This window comes from Palaemon carinicauda, chromosome 15 (assembly GCF_036898095.1).
Source record: "Palaemon carinicauda isolate YSFRI2023 chromosome 15, ASM3689809v2, whole genome shotgun sequence".
Classification (NCBI taxonomy): Eukaryota; Metazoa; Arthropoda; class Malacostraca; order Decapoda; family Palaemonidae; genus Palaemon; species Palaemon carinicauda.
In genome coordinates, this window is record NC_090739.1 from 9,003,621 (window position 1) to 9,016,151 (window position 12,531).

Here is a 12,531-nt window from a genome sequence, read left to right on the forward strand (position 1 = left end):
GCTCGCTTCATTCCGGGCAAGAGGAATGTGCTCGCCGACAGTCTGAGCAGGGCATCCCAGATAGTGAGTACCGAGTGGTCTTTGGATCATCTAGTAGCCAACAAAGTCCTGACTTTGTGGGGTTCCCCGATGGTGGATCTGTTCGCGACAGCCTTGAATTTCAAGCTTCCGCTGTATTGCTCCCCAGTCCCGGACCCCAAGGCACTCTGGCAAGATTCCTTCCAACAACGGTGGGACAACATCGACGTTTACGCCTTTCCCCCGTTCTGTCTGATGAGAAGGGTACTTGATAAGACCAGAATATCGGTCAACCTGTCAATGACCTTAATAGCTCCGCTATGGCATCATGCAGAGTAGTTCCCGGACCTTTTGCAGCTCCTGACGGAACTCCCGAGAGAATTTCCTCCTTGACACGAGCTGCTCAGACAACCACACACCAACATCTTCCACAAAGCCGTAGCATCACTGCGGCTTCACGCCTGGAGACTATCCAGCATCTCCTCACAGAGAGAGGCGTTTCGCAACAAGTTGCGGAAAGGATGTCTCGACACCTGTGAAAGTCATCCGCAGGGGTCTACCAGGTAAAGTGGAGAGTCTTCTGTGGTTGGTGTCGTGGAAGGGGTATCTCTCCACTCGATGTCATTATACCAGCAATAGCGGAGTTTCTCATGTATTTGCGGGAAGAAATGCGCCTTTCAGTCTCGGCAGTGAAAGGCTATCGCTCAGCCTTAAGTCTTGCCTTCAGGCTCAAAGGAATGGACATTTCCTCCTCGCTGGAACTTTCTCTACTCATACAAAGTTATGAACTTACCTGCCCTCAGTCGGAAGTGAGACCTCCTCCATGGAACGTGGTTCGAGTCCTCAGGTCTCTTAAGAGACCTCCTTTCGAACCATTACACCAGGCTTCTGATCGCCACGTAACTTGGAAGACGGTGTTCCTACTTGCTTTGGCCGCCAGGCTTCTGATCGCCACGTAACTTGGAAGACGGTGTTCCTACTTGCTTTGGCCTCGGCCAAGCGAGTCAGCGAACTTCATGGTCTCTCGTATGACATCGCCCATTCAAGGGGATGGGGGGAGGTAACATTCAGATTCGTCCCTGAGTTTGTGGCTAAGACTCAAAATCCAGGAGTGCCGGACCCTCGGTTCGACTCTTTCCAGATTTAGTGTCTCCGTTCTGTAACAGATGACCCAGACCATCTCCTACTGTGCCCAGTAAGGAGTCTGAGGCTCTACCTTAAGAGAACAGCTGCAATTCGTCCTCGGGTGCAAGTATTGTTCGTGAGCACAAGAAGGACGAAGAGGAGGGTCACTAAGAATACAATCTCAGCATGGATTCGCAGGGTTATCCATCATTCCCTGAATCCCAACCCTCCTCCGTCACGTCGCCCTAGAGCACATGTCAGGGGCATTGCTACGTCCCTGGCATTCAAGAGAAACTACTCAGTGATGCAGGTTCTACAAGCAGGGGTATGGAAGCATCAAATGACCTTCACAGCCCACTACCTGCAAGACGTGACCCACAGGAGGCTTGATATGTTCTCTATCGGCCCTGTGGTGGCTGCACAACAGCTGGTTTAAACCTCAGGCTCCTTAATAGACTAGTAGCAGAAGGTTGAGGGCATTGTTATCCGGTTTTAGTCTGCATGAATGAAAAGGTATGCCTGGCCCTTATTCTTTTCTTCATTCTCCCCTCTCTTGGGGAGAGCAGCATCCTGGGTTCTCTGCACAGCTGACCTCAAACCACTGCAGGTAAACTATGTTTCCTTGTGTTCCTAGTAATAAGATATTACTGTCACGTCCCCATACCCTTACGAGGTGGTATTGGGAACGTCCTAACCTAGAATTCCATCTAAAGGACTCCAGGTCAACTCCTAGGACGAGTCACACTTCATTCCTTCACACACAAGCTTACGTAGGCCGCGGTCCTTGCAGAGCAAAGCACTTGCGAGGTGCAGGGACTCCTTATCTTTAGTACTACACACTCAGATACTGAGTCCCCGGGCAAAAGCCAAAAGCCAGTAACGGCTGGGACTTACCACCCTTCCTAAGGGTTAAGTTACCCATATTAAATAGCGTGGTTTTTATTTCGGTTACGAAACAAATTACAAATTCGTAGATAATTTGTATTTTTCCTAACCATACAAACCTTTGCTATTTAATCAAACTTGCCCGCCAGCACTGTCCCCCGGGAAGTCCTACCTCTAAGCAAAGTGAGCTAGTCACCGGTGTGTGAGAGGGGGAGAGGGTAGCTAGCTACCCCTCCTCTACCCCCTCGCTAACCAGCGAGGGGGTAGTAAACTCTCGTTAAAATTCTAATGGCTCGTCATTTCAGCTACGCCGAAAGTAATACCCTATTTAAATAGCTAAGGTTTGTATGGTTAGGAAAAATATAAATTATCTACAAATTTGTCATTTTATAATGAAAATATAGTTTTTCTCTAGTGTTTGGTCACGCATCCTCTCTGCGAGCCGATGAAGATGATAAATGTCTGGTCTTCATTGCATATTGCAGGATTGTTAAGTCAGGTAAATTCCAGGCAAGAGAACTGTATTAGCAGACACTCAGTTGCTAGGGACAGGTTTCAGGGTCAAAGTGGTCCCTACAACCTTGTGTAGGAAGAGGCTTCTTGCCTTGTTGGGTTATCTGAATATCGACTTGTTTGCGGTATGGTTAAACAAGAAGCCCTTGTTTCGCTCCCCCATTCCACACCCATTGGCTGTGTTTGTAGATGCATTTCAACACCCATCGAATGACATTGAGGCATACAGCTTTCCTTCGTTCATCCAGATATGCCTGTTAATCAACCATGTGTTGATTACGACAAAACTTAAGATGACCCTAGTGTCTTCCAGATGGTCCCATGCTGAGGAGTATCCCAATTTGTTAGCTTTTATAGTAATTTTCCTGAGAGAAAAACCCTAATGGTCCACACTCCTCAGTCCGTCTCACCTTCAGAGGTACCACCAGCCTGTGAGAAACTTCATGGTAGGAGGCTATCCAGCATCTCTGAACAAAATGCTTTTCACAAGGCACTGCACAGATGTCTGGATAATTGTGTTGGTCCTCTGCAGCTGTCTACTAGGGAAAGTGAGTCGTCATCTGTGGTTGGTGTTGTAGAATGGATACTTCTCCGGTTGGAGAAACTCTAGCGCAGATCATGGATTTCCCAGTCTTCCTTTGCCGAGAGAAGAGAATCAGTTGTTACTGTCAGAAGCTACTGCTTCGCCTCAAGCATGGTCTATTGACTGAAAGGTATAGAGCTCTCCTCCTTGTGGGAGATGTCTATGCTTGTGAGAAGCTTCCAGCAGTCTTGCCCACCCTGTTATCTCAGGACCCCAAAGTGGAATAAGACTTGGTCTTCAAGGCTCTTATACATACCGCATATGATCCTTAAAGGAGGTTATCAGACTCTAGAGATCCGACTCAAGACTGTGTTTGCTAGCCTTAGCATCGGCGTAGAGAATAGACGGGTTACATGATTTCTATTATTTAGTCACCCAAGCTGAGGGGTGGAAGAAAATAACCTTTAGTTTTGTGCTAGAGTTTGTGGCCAAAACGTAGAACCCGTCAGCTCATAACCTGGGGTTTGAGCCCTTCACTCTCCACTCTCTACTTGAAGCATCGGTTAGTGTTCAAGAGGGGATGCTTTTGTGCCCCTTGAGGGCGCTGCTGTACTATCTGAAGAAGACATGGTCATCTCTGACCAAAGTGTCTGTAACTTTTCAGTGGCTCTAACAAGACCAAAAAATAGATGTCAAGGTTTATGATCTCTTTCTGGCTTTGCTAGATGAAATCAGGTTATAGGCCCCACATAATTTTCAAAAGAAACCCTTTAGTAAGCTATGTGCTGAAGGATGAGAAGTTGGTTCAGTTAGTATACCCGTAAGTTCCTTGACCTCTTTATGCGTGTTCCTGTGGTGGCTGCTCAAGTAGTTGTGTACCCAACCTGGCTTTGATACGGGACACGAATCATCTTTTCTATGGTAATGTGTAAATATATGTCAGAAATGAGTGGTAGAATGACTAGCTCTTCATTTTTGTGTATGTCTGAAATGAGTGATGGAATGACTTTTCATTTTTGTGTCCCCTCTCTTGCTACACAGTGGATCTAACAATGTTGGTAAGTTATACTTCTGAGCTTCATTCTTAAATCCTAAAGAAGTATCTCCCCCATTCTCCCTAATGAAAAGGTGGATGGTGAAATTCATAACAAACATTAGGGGAAAAAAACAAATACTAAAGGTATTTAAGGTAAGTGCACAAGTTCGGGTAAATTTGGTGCTACGGTACATATAACTTAAAGAGTTCTGACCTGATAGCTGGTCCTTTGTTCAGGTCTACATTTATTCAAGATTGTACTTTAGTTTTCTTCATAAATATCCTTCAGTTTGTTCCTTCTGTTATACTTGCTGATTGTTGTGGTTGATGTATGTAAAACTTCATATTGATTAATTTCTCAAAAAAAATTTTATGCATAACGGGTGCGTCATTAATTCTTAAAATTGTATTTAAATGTTTTTAGATGGATGTATCCATGGCACAATACACTTGAGACTGCAACCAGTTCTGTGATGAATATGTGCCTGAGGAGGATGTTTCCCCGGTAAAGGTCTGAGTTTATGCTTCTCATAGAGCTTGTGAGGATGGTAAAACTTGTTGAAGAATTTACTTTAGTGGACAGACATTTCCGGTAAGGTTGCTTTTAATGTCCTTTTTTGAAGCCAAAAATAGATCAGTACTGTAGTATAGGTTTTAGACTTTTATATCAAGTGATTATCTTGAATTTATTTGTAGTTTATTTTGCTTTAAAAAGAAGCAAAAATGATAAAACTAAATATAAGGATCAAATACTTGACATGTAGACCATGCCTAAGGTACTGATAACTTGCAAAGCATGTTTCTGTGAAATAGCCTGCTTCCATGTGAAGAAGGTGAGAGTGTTTTAGAAAATAAATGACGAAAACATAAGTATGAAAATAAAGCAATAACATCCGACTTTAATCAAATTTATTCCTACGTGGATACAAATTTCAGAGTCCTTTATATGGGTTACTCCGTCTCTTTCTTTTTCTACGACCAGGCAATTAAAGAAAAATGGTTTGATTGCATCATTCTCAAAGTTGCAAAGCAACCACAACACGTGCGATGCAGAGTGCCTGCTCATGGAGCTTTCCACTACAATCTTGGTTGGAAAGATAAGAGGGCATATCCCCACTTCCTCTGTGTGATCAGACATCCGCATTCACCCTCAATACCCTTATTATTATTATTATATTATTATTATTACCTGCTAAGCTAAAACCATAGTTGGAAAAGCAGGATGCTATAAGCCCAGGGGCCTTAACAGGGTAAATAGCCCAGTGAGGAAAGGACACAAGGAAAAAAAATTTAAAGAACAGTACATACATACATATACTAAAGGCACTTCCCCCAATTTTGGGGGCAGAACAGTAACAACCTTAAAATAAATGTTTCCTATATCAACTATAAAAAACTTTAACAGAACCAAAGGAAGAGAAATTAGATAGAATAGTGTGCTCGAGTGTACCCTCAAGCAAGAGAACTCTAACCCAAGACAGTGAAAGACCATGGTACAGAGGATATAGCACTACCCAAGACTAGAGAACAATGGTTTGATTTTAGTGTGTCCTCCTAGAAGAGTTGCTTACCATAGCTAAAGTCTCTTCTACCATTACCTAAAGGAAAGTAGCCACTGAACTCCTACAGTGCAGTAATTGTAAGAATAATTGTTTGGTAGTTTGTGTTCTTAGGTGTATGAGGGCAGAGGAGAATCTGTAGAGAATAGGCCAGACTATTCAGTGTATGTCTAGGCAAAAGGAAACTGAACTGTAACGAGAAAGAATCCAATTTAGTACTATCTGGCCAGTCAAAGGACCCCATAACTAGCGGTAGTATCTCAACGGGTGGCTGGTGTCCTAGCCAACTTACTCCCTACTATAGTGCTTAGTCTTTAGTATTCACTGTCGCTGTATCATTATTTGTGACTGTGTTCATGGCCCGGCTGTGATGGACACCCTGTGGCACCTTCATGAGTCGAATAGAAGTTGATCTGTACCGTGTTTGTTCCTCTTGCCGTAGTAAGATATGTTCACTGGAATCGTCTTGTGATTACTGTAGGTAGTGTCAGTCTTCCCAGTGGTAGAGGTATTGTTTTCATTGCAAGAAACGACCTAAGCGAGATCGTTCTCCTCCTTCGTCTTCTGCCAGCAGTGGCAAGAAATTAAAGTTTGTTTCTGCAACTAATGTTATCCCCCAACCAGGTCCTTCATGTCAGGAACCCACCATGCTCCAGTCATAGATAACGATGGCCATGAGAATTTTGTCAACCTTTTATCAACTAGTGTAGATAATATACAGTATGATCTTGAGCATGTACTTGTAGTGCATCCTTTGGTTATGGCCGATGCGCTCCCAGAGGCAGATCTAGTCTTGGCACCCTCAGTCCCTGATTACCCTGTTATGCTTAGATATGCCTCATCTCTGACGAGTGTTGAGTGGAGAACCTTACATGTCTTATAACTGTATACAGAAAAGATCTTTCTGCTTATGGAAGTATATTCAATCTGAACTATCTCCAGTCTGAGCTTTAAAAGTGTGTGCACTCTCGAATGCGGAACCTTAGTTGAGCCTGCCATTTCCCCACGTACTGAAGCAGCCTTATTCAGAGAGCCTCATCATCAGTCTCCAGCTCGTTCCTATGAGCAAGGCTTGCCATGTACACCCAGGGTCCTCTGCATCGATCTCCTTTAAAGGGTTCCCAAGACAATATACAAGATGTCATCCCTTTATTAGAGGGTGGTCGGACCTCCTTGGCTGTGTTCACACCCCAAGACTTGGCAACACCAAGCTGTTCTAAACAAATGTCTTCATCTCCTTCAAAGCCTACTAGTGTGAAGAAACCCCCTTTAATTCCCCTCATTTTGTCTATTAATAATTCAGCCATACTGAACTTTGACCATAACAAGTCTGTATGCACTGCTGTTCCTAAGCATGATGATGTCACTTGGTCAGGCCAAGTCCAAACAAGTTATCACTCCCTTACATAATGATATCGCCAAACACGCCGCCAGCTTGACGTGTAAGAGTATTCCTCTGCAAAAAGAACAATGTTATCGCACGACGTGATCTTGCTAAAACTTCTCAAGCTAGTTTATGGTCAACACACCCTAGGAGTTTGGTAGATTTACACCCCAATATTTTGAAGTTCCCGTGGAGTTTTATTGACATCCAGATAGGACTCGCAATCTCAAAACACTGATTTACGCTAAAAGCTAACCCCCACAGTAGTTCTTGGCCTGATGTTCGTAATGCTTCTCATGTCATGTGTTATATGGAACAGCATTTTATTTCAGATGATTCCTTTCAGGTACAGAGAATGGATAAGTTACGGGAAGCGTTTCTCCCCTTCCCACGAGTTACACCTCCGTCTGATACAAATGAGGTTGCCTTTGTTAGGCGTCGTAGGTAAGACCCATGCTGAAGGCATTCCAGAGGGCAACCTACAGGGAATTCCTTCTCACCTCAAAGATCAAGTTAGAAAGGGATTTCAATACTTCTGCCTCGTACTCTGTTGTTTGAGACGAATGCTCTTATAACGAGAGTGAGCTGGACTCCTCCCATTCCTTCTCCCCCTCCTCTTTCTGTCACAAGCCGACTACACAAATCAATTATTATCCACTTTTGATCTTTTGCTATTATTTAATAGTAATTGTTTCTATTAGAGAGGAAGGGCATACTGTACCTCTTAACGGCGACTTCCCCCACCTAAGGAAGACTCCCATATAAATAACTCGGAAATTTGTATCTGCATAGGAGTAAATTACAAATTTTAGAAAATTATATTTTTCCTTGCTATACGATGATCAACATGTGTCTTACATTTTTATTGACTATCATTTTACATTTTCATCTGGCATTTACTATTATGAGGAAGGCAAAGTTTGGCCTGATACTGAGGTGGCAGACTTGTTAGGCACTAGAGGACGGAACCACTTGTTAGTTGTATGTATTAAACAGTTTGTATATGTCGGGGAAATCTATTGAACATTGTATGAACCTATAGCATTCTTGTTTTATCAAATATGAATACTCTACTTTATTATATATATATAGGTAAAAGTCCAGTTCCTATTTAGTGAAGAGGATATAATTATATTGAAAGGAAAACCATTGGGTCAATATATGTATTTTTGTTCAAGAATGAAAACAAATGATTTAAGACATTGCATAACTGTTTGCTCCATGGTAGCCATGCCTTGTCTTAGCTTTGAGTGAGATGCAGGTGTATTATACATAATTTATACTGGATAACCTTCTGCTCACTGCTCTGTATCACCTACACTCATTACCAAGGAAAGAAGTATGAAAGGATCATCATTATAAGTTACATAGTTTTGTTCAGTTCATGTTAATTATTATTACTGTATTACTAGTTTACACAAGTCATCAGAAATGACTGCTGACTATTTAGATAGATATGTACGCACGCACATGCACACACAGATTTAGCGCTTCCCACCCCCTTCCCCTTTCCTAACTACAGCCTGCTGGCCTGGCAACATGTGGGAGAATATGGTTTCCGAGTGCACCTCTCCGGGTATCCCCTCTCACCAGGGTATGACGACTCTCTCCCGTCTGCTCAGCAATACAGGAAAGAAATATATTTGTATATATAGCCCGACACTTGCAATTTATTATATAGGGGAGGATTAGCTAAGCTATAACCCTATTTGGAAAAGCAGAATGCTACAAGGCCAAGGGTTAATTGAGCAGACTAACTGAGCCTAGGCATATCAGTACCTACAGAATAGTATAGCGAGACTTTTGGATTGATTCTTTACAAGTAAAGTTTTATTGACCTTGAAAACTAGGTTGTCAAGTATACTGCTTGTACAAATTGTATTAGAGATTTGTTTACTGTACAGTGAATGCAAAGTGAAATTGCTGATATTTGTAGGCAAAATTTGGAGCACAACATTAAGTGGTGACATTTAGTAATTGCTCTTCAAGACTGGTTTACGGCAAAGGCAAAAGTTTTGTTTTGATCAGCCAACCTTAGTGTCTTGTCTTTACCTGTAGTGTGAAACTAGCTAATTTTGTAACAGTTGGTGTTATATCTCGCTAAGATTTCTGATTTGTCTTTTCAGGTAAATACAGCAGTGGCAGGCTTGTGTTTAAAGTAAAGAAGAAAATACCAGCAATTCCCGTTGACTTGTCTTCCAACACCCTTGACCTGGCTGTGCACTGAAACATATACATCTGGACATTCAGCATGCCAAGGGCACTTTCTTGAAAAAATCATTCTAAAATAATTTGTTATAAAAAATTGAAGAAGTCTTTTCAAGTTCAAAAACTAAGTTGGAAAAATTTAAGGGCTAAGAACAGTCAGCACTTTCTTTAATGCATGGCAAAGGGCCCACAGTAACTTTAAAATCCATTTCCTCATGGATTTGTTCATGATAGGATTAAATCATAGGTACAGAGTATTCTGAATATGTAGCATTACGATCACTGTTCTCTATAGAAAGGTTTGGGATTCTCCTTCCTGCTTTTGATATTCCAGACATGTGTTTTTAACACCTTTATTCTTCATGATTTGGTCACTTCCTCTTCATAAAATCCACTGATTGTAGGACTTCATTGTAGCCTATTTGGAACATAAAAGTTGTTGGTTCGGTTATTAGGCTGTTTAATTTGCTAGGATATTAGGCTGTTTAATTTGTTTGGTTTAGCTGTTATACCATCAAAGCTCCGTTTGAGAATTCTTAAGAAATTTTCACTTCCTATTCTTTAATCAAAGTTAGATCATATGACTTTAGGTGTACATAGATGTACAGTACTGTACTGTACAATTTATATTTCACTTCCTTCTACTCTTTATGTTCTTGATAAAATTTTTTTGGTTCTAATGCAATGCTTTCTGTCATTTTCTTTATTTTGCTCGGGTTCCCTGTCTTATCTCGCATGATTGTCAGACGTCTTTACCATTGCCTGTTTTCAGTTTTTCTCAGCAAATAATTTGGGTCGCTCCTTATGCCAAGATATGTCACGTTGTGTTTGGTTAAACACTATAAAATGGGAAGGGTTTGATGGATTCAACTTTATTTGCTTCTTATGCTTAGCTATAAATGATGCTAGGTCTTTGGTTAAACACTATAAAATAGGAAGTGTGCAAGATAGATTCAACTTTACTTCTTATGCTTAGTTAAACACTATAAAATGGTAAGGGATATCGATAGATTCAACTTTATTGCTTCTTATGCTTGGCTATAAATATGCTTGGTGTTTGGTTAAACACTATAAAATGGGAAGGGTTCAAGACATTTCAACTTTATTTGCTTCTTATGCTTAGCTATAAATGATGTTTGGTCTTTGGTTAAACACTAAAAAATGGTAAGGGTTCATGATAAATTCAACTTTATCGCTGTGTTCTTATTATATTTCAGCCTCCTTTTTTTCATATAATTCATGAACATAAATTATTTGCTTCAATCACCACTTCCCAGAAAAGTACATTTGGAAATATTGTAGCAATAAAGTACTGTGTTCAATCTTATTATCCCCCAACAGTTGATGAGCGTAATTTTAATAGAAAAAAAGTGTAGTAGTTTTCAGTATTCCATGGTCTTTGCACAATAAGGGAATCTTTGTAGAATTGGAATTGAATTCTGTTAAATATATGATTGGTTTAAAATGTTGCAGGATTTAATTTAAAATTTTTTATCTTGAGAATTATGATTCAAAACTTTTAGTATAACTCTTAAAGCCAGGAGTTGATTCAACTTTAAATATCTAGGCTACAACAACAAAACAATTTGCAACAAGTTTTCTGTTTTAGTTTTATAAATGATTAGGTGTGAACTCGTATACTGTACTGAAATTAGTTGGTTTAAAGCACGTCTTTGGTTACAGCTTTTATTTGCTAAATTCTTGTTTTATTTCATTGATTTAAATAGATTACATCTCTAATATCATGTAAGGTTTTTATGATATTATATTTCTATGAATCTCCTGTTCAAGTAGATCATGTATTAAGGGTTCAGGAGAGGTGGTAATATAATTTGAAGTTGAATGTAAATGATTAAGATTGGAAAAAATTTGCCATTCTAAAAAGTATTGGTTAGAAGATAGTCCTATTTATAGTGTTTGATACTGCTTTACTTTTTGTTTAACTCTAAGTTAGGTTTCTCTTTAAAAATAATTTTATAAATTGAACTAATGGAGGATTTTTATATATTGTGTTCGGGCACATGCTGGTACAATATTTCAACTAAAAAGGAAGAGGATTATAATTTTTTTTTTCTTAAATTGAAAACACGAAGAAACCATTAGTTTCACTTAAGTTAGTTATTCCATTACAGTTAATGTATGGGGATTGATTTACATAATAATAATGGAATATGATGATTAATTTTTATTTAGGTGTTATTTAGACGATTTTTATAGAATAAAGACCTTCAGAAAGATGCCAGTTCAATGAGGATATATTGCTTCAGGAGTTTATTATTGTATTAGTTCCTTTTCTGGAATTTGATTCCAATTTAACAAGAATCTCGGTGCAAAAGACTTATGAGATGGCAGTGTTGTTGAACTATATAAAAAAAATGGTTCTGTATCATGATTCAGTGGTCTCTGGATCTTTTCACTGTAAGCAACAACCAGCGTGACCAATTTGGTCCTCAGTCTCCCTTACGAAAATCTGTTCAATCTAGGTTATTTATCCAGGCAATTGTTATCTTCATATGGTTTTGTTGCAACTAAGGATTTTTCATATTTACATTTTGCCCTTGGGGTTTTCTGTTTAAAGTGTCTTATATCCACTGTAGTACTGTTATCCAAAACCCAAATGTAACATGTTGATTATTTTGTGTTGTTTCAAGTTATTCAGTTCATTGTGTGTGTAGGCTTTGTTGGAAACCTTTCAAGGTTGTCTCTGTCACTGAATACAGTTAAGTGACTCCTGCTTTACTTTGGTTGCTAAACTTGTCAGTTGTTGAACTGGTTTACATTGTTGAATTATGCTGTAAACTTTGTGATAACTTGTGGTATTACTAATAGACACTTGACAATGGCAGTATGTATCCAGAAACTTATGACATCAGTTACAACTCTTGAGAAATAGTAAATTTTTTCTTTTTGATTATGCGCTGAGACTTGTCTAGGTTAGTGATAGAGGAAAGCTTCCCCTCTCATTTCTATTCCTGCTCACGTGGATGGTTATCCATGTTCTAATATAAAACTGGTTTTCCAATTAGTGATGTTAGTCCTGAAATGAAATTTCAATTTTGGTCCTGTAAGCATAACAAAAGGGTCTTACATTACATTCCTTCCTCCCCTACCTGCACTTGCATTGTATCCTTTTGGTTTACCAATGTTCTCGACTTTTCTTCCCTATAGCTGTCCAACTTATTAACTTTTCGTCGTATAACTTATTTTATCCCTGCATTTGAAAATAAGAGCTGAGGCTTACAGGCCCCACAGCCTGTCTTCTTTCCCTCTATTACCCCTA

General features: G+C 39.9%; 1 long non-coding RNA gene across 2 annotated transcripts in view; it reads left to right on the forward strand.

Moving 5' to 3' along the window:
• LOC137654479 (uncharacterized) overlaps positions 1-11,882 on the forward strand; it is a 47,377-nt gene extending 35,495 nt beyond the window's left edge. For both annotated transcript variants that reach the window (XR_011046639.1, XR_011046638.1), the window contains exons 3-4: positions 4,525-4,692; positions 9,170-11,882. This is a non-coding gene — a long non-coding RNA (uncharacterized lncRNA). The remainder of the gene's footprint in view (positions 1-4,524; positions 4,693-9,169) is intronic.
• Positions 11,883-12,531: the final 649 nt, after the last annotated feature.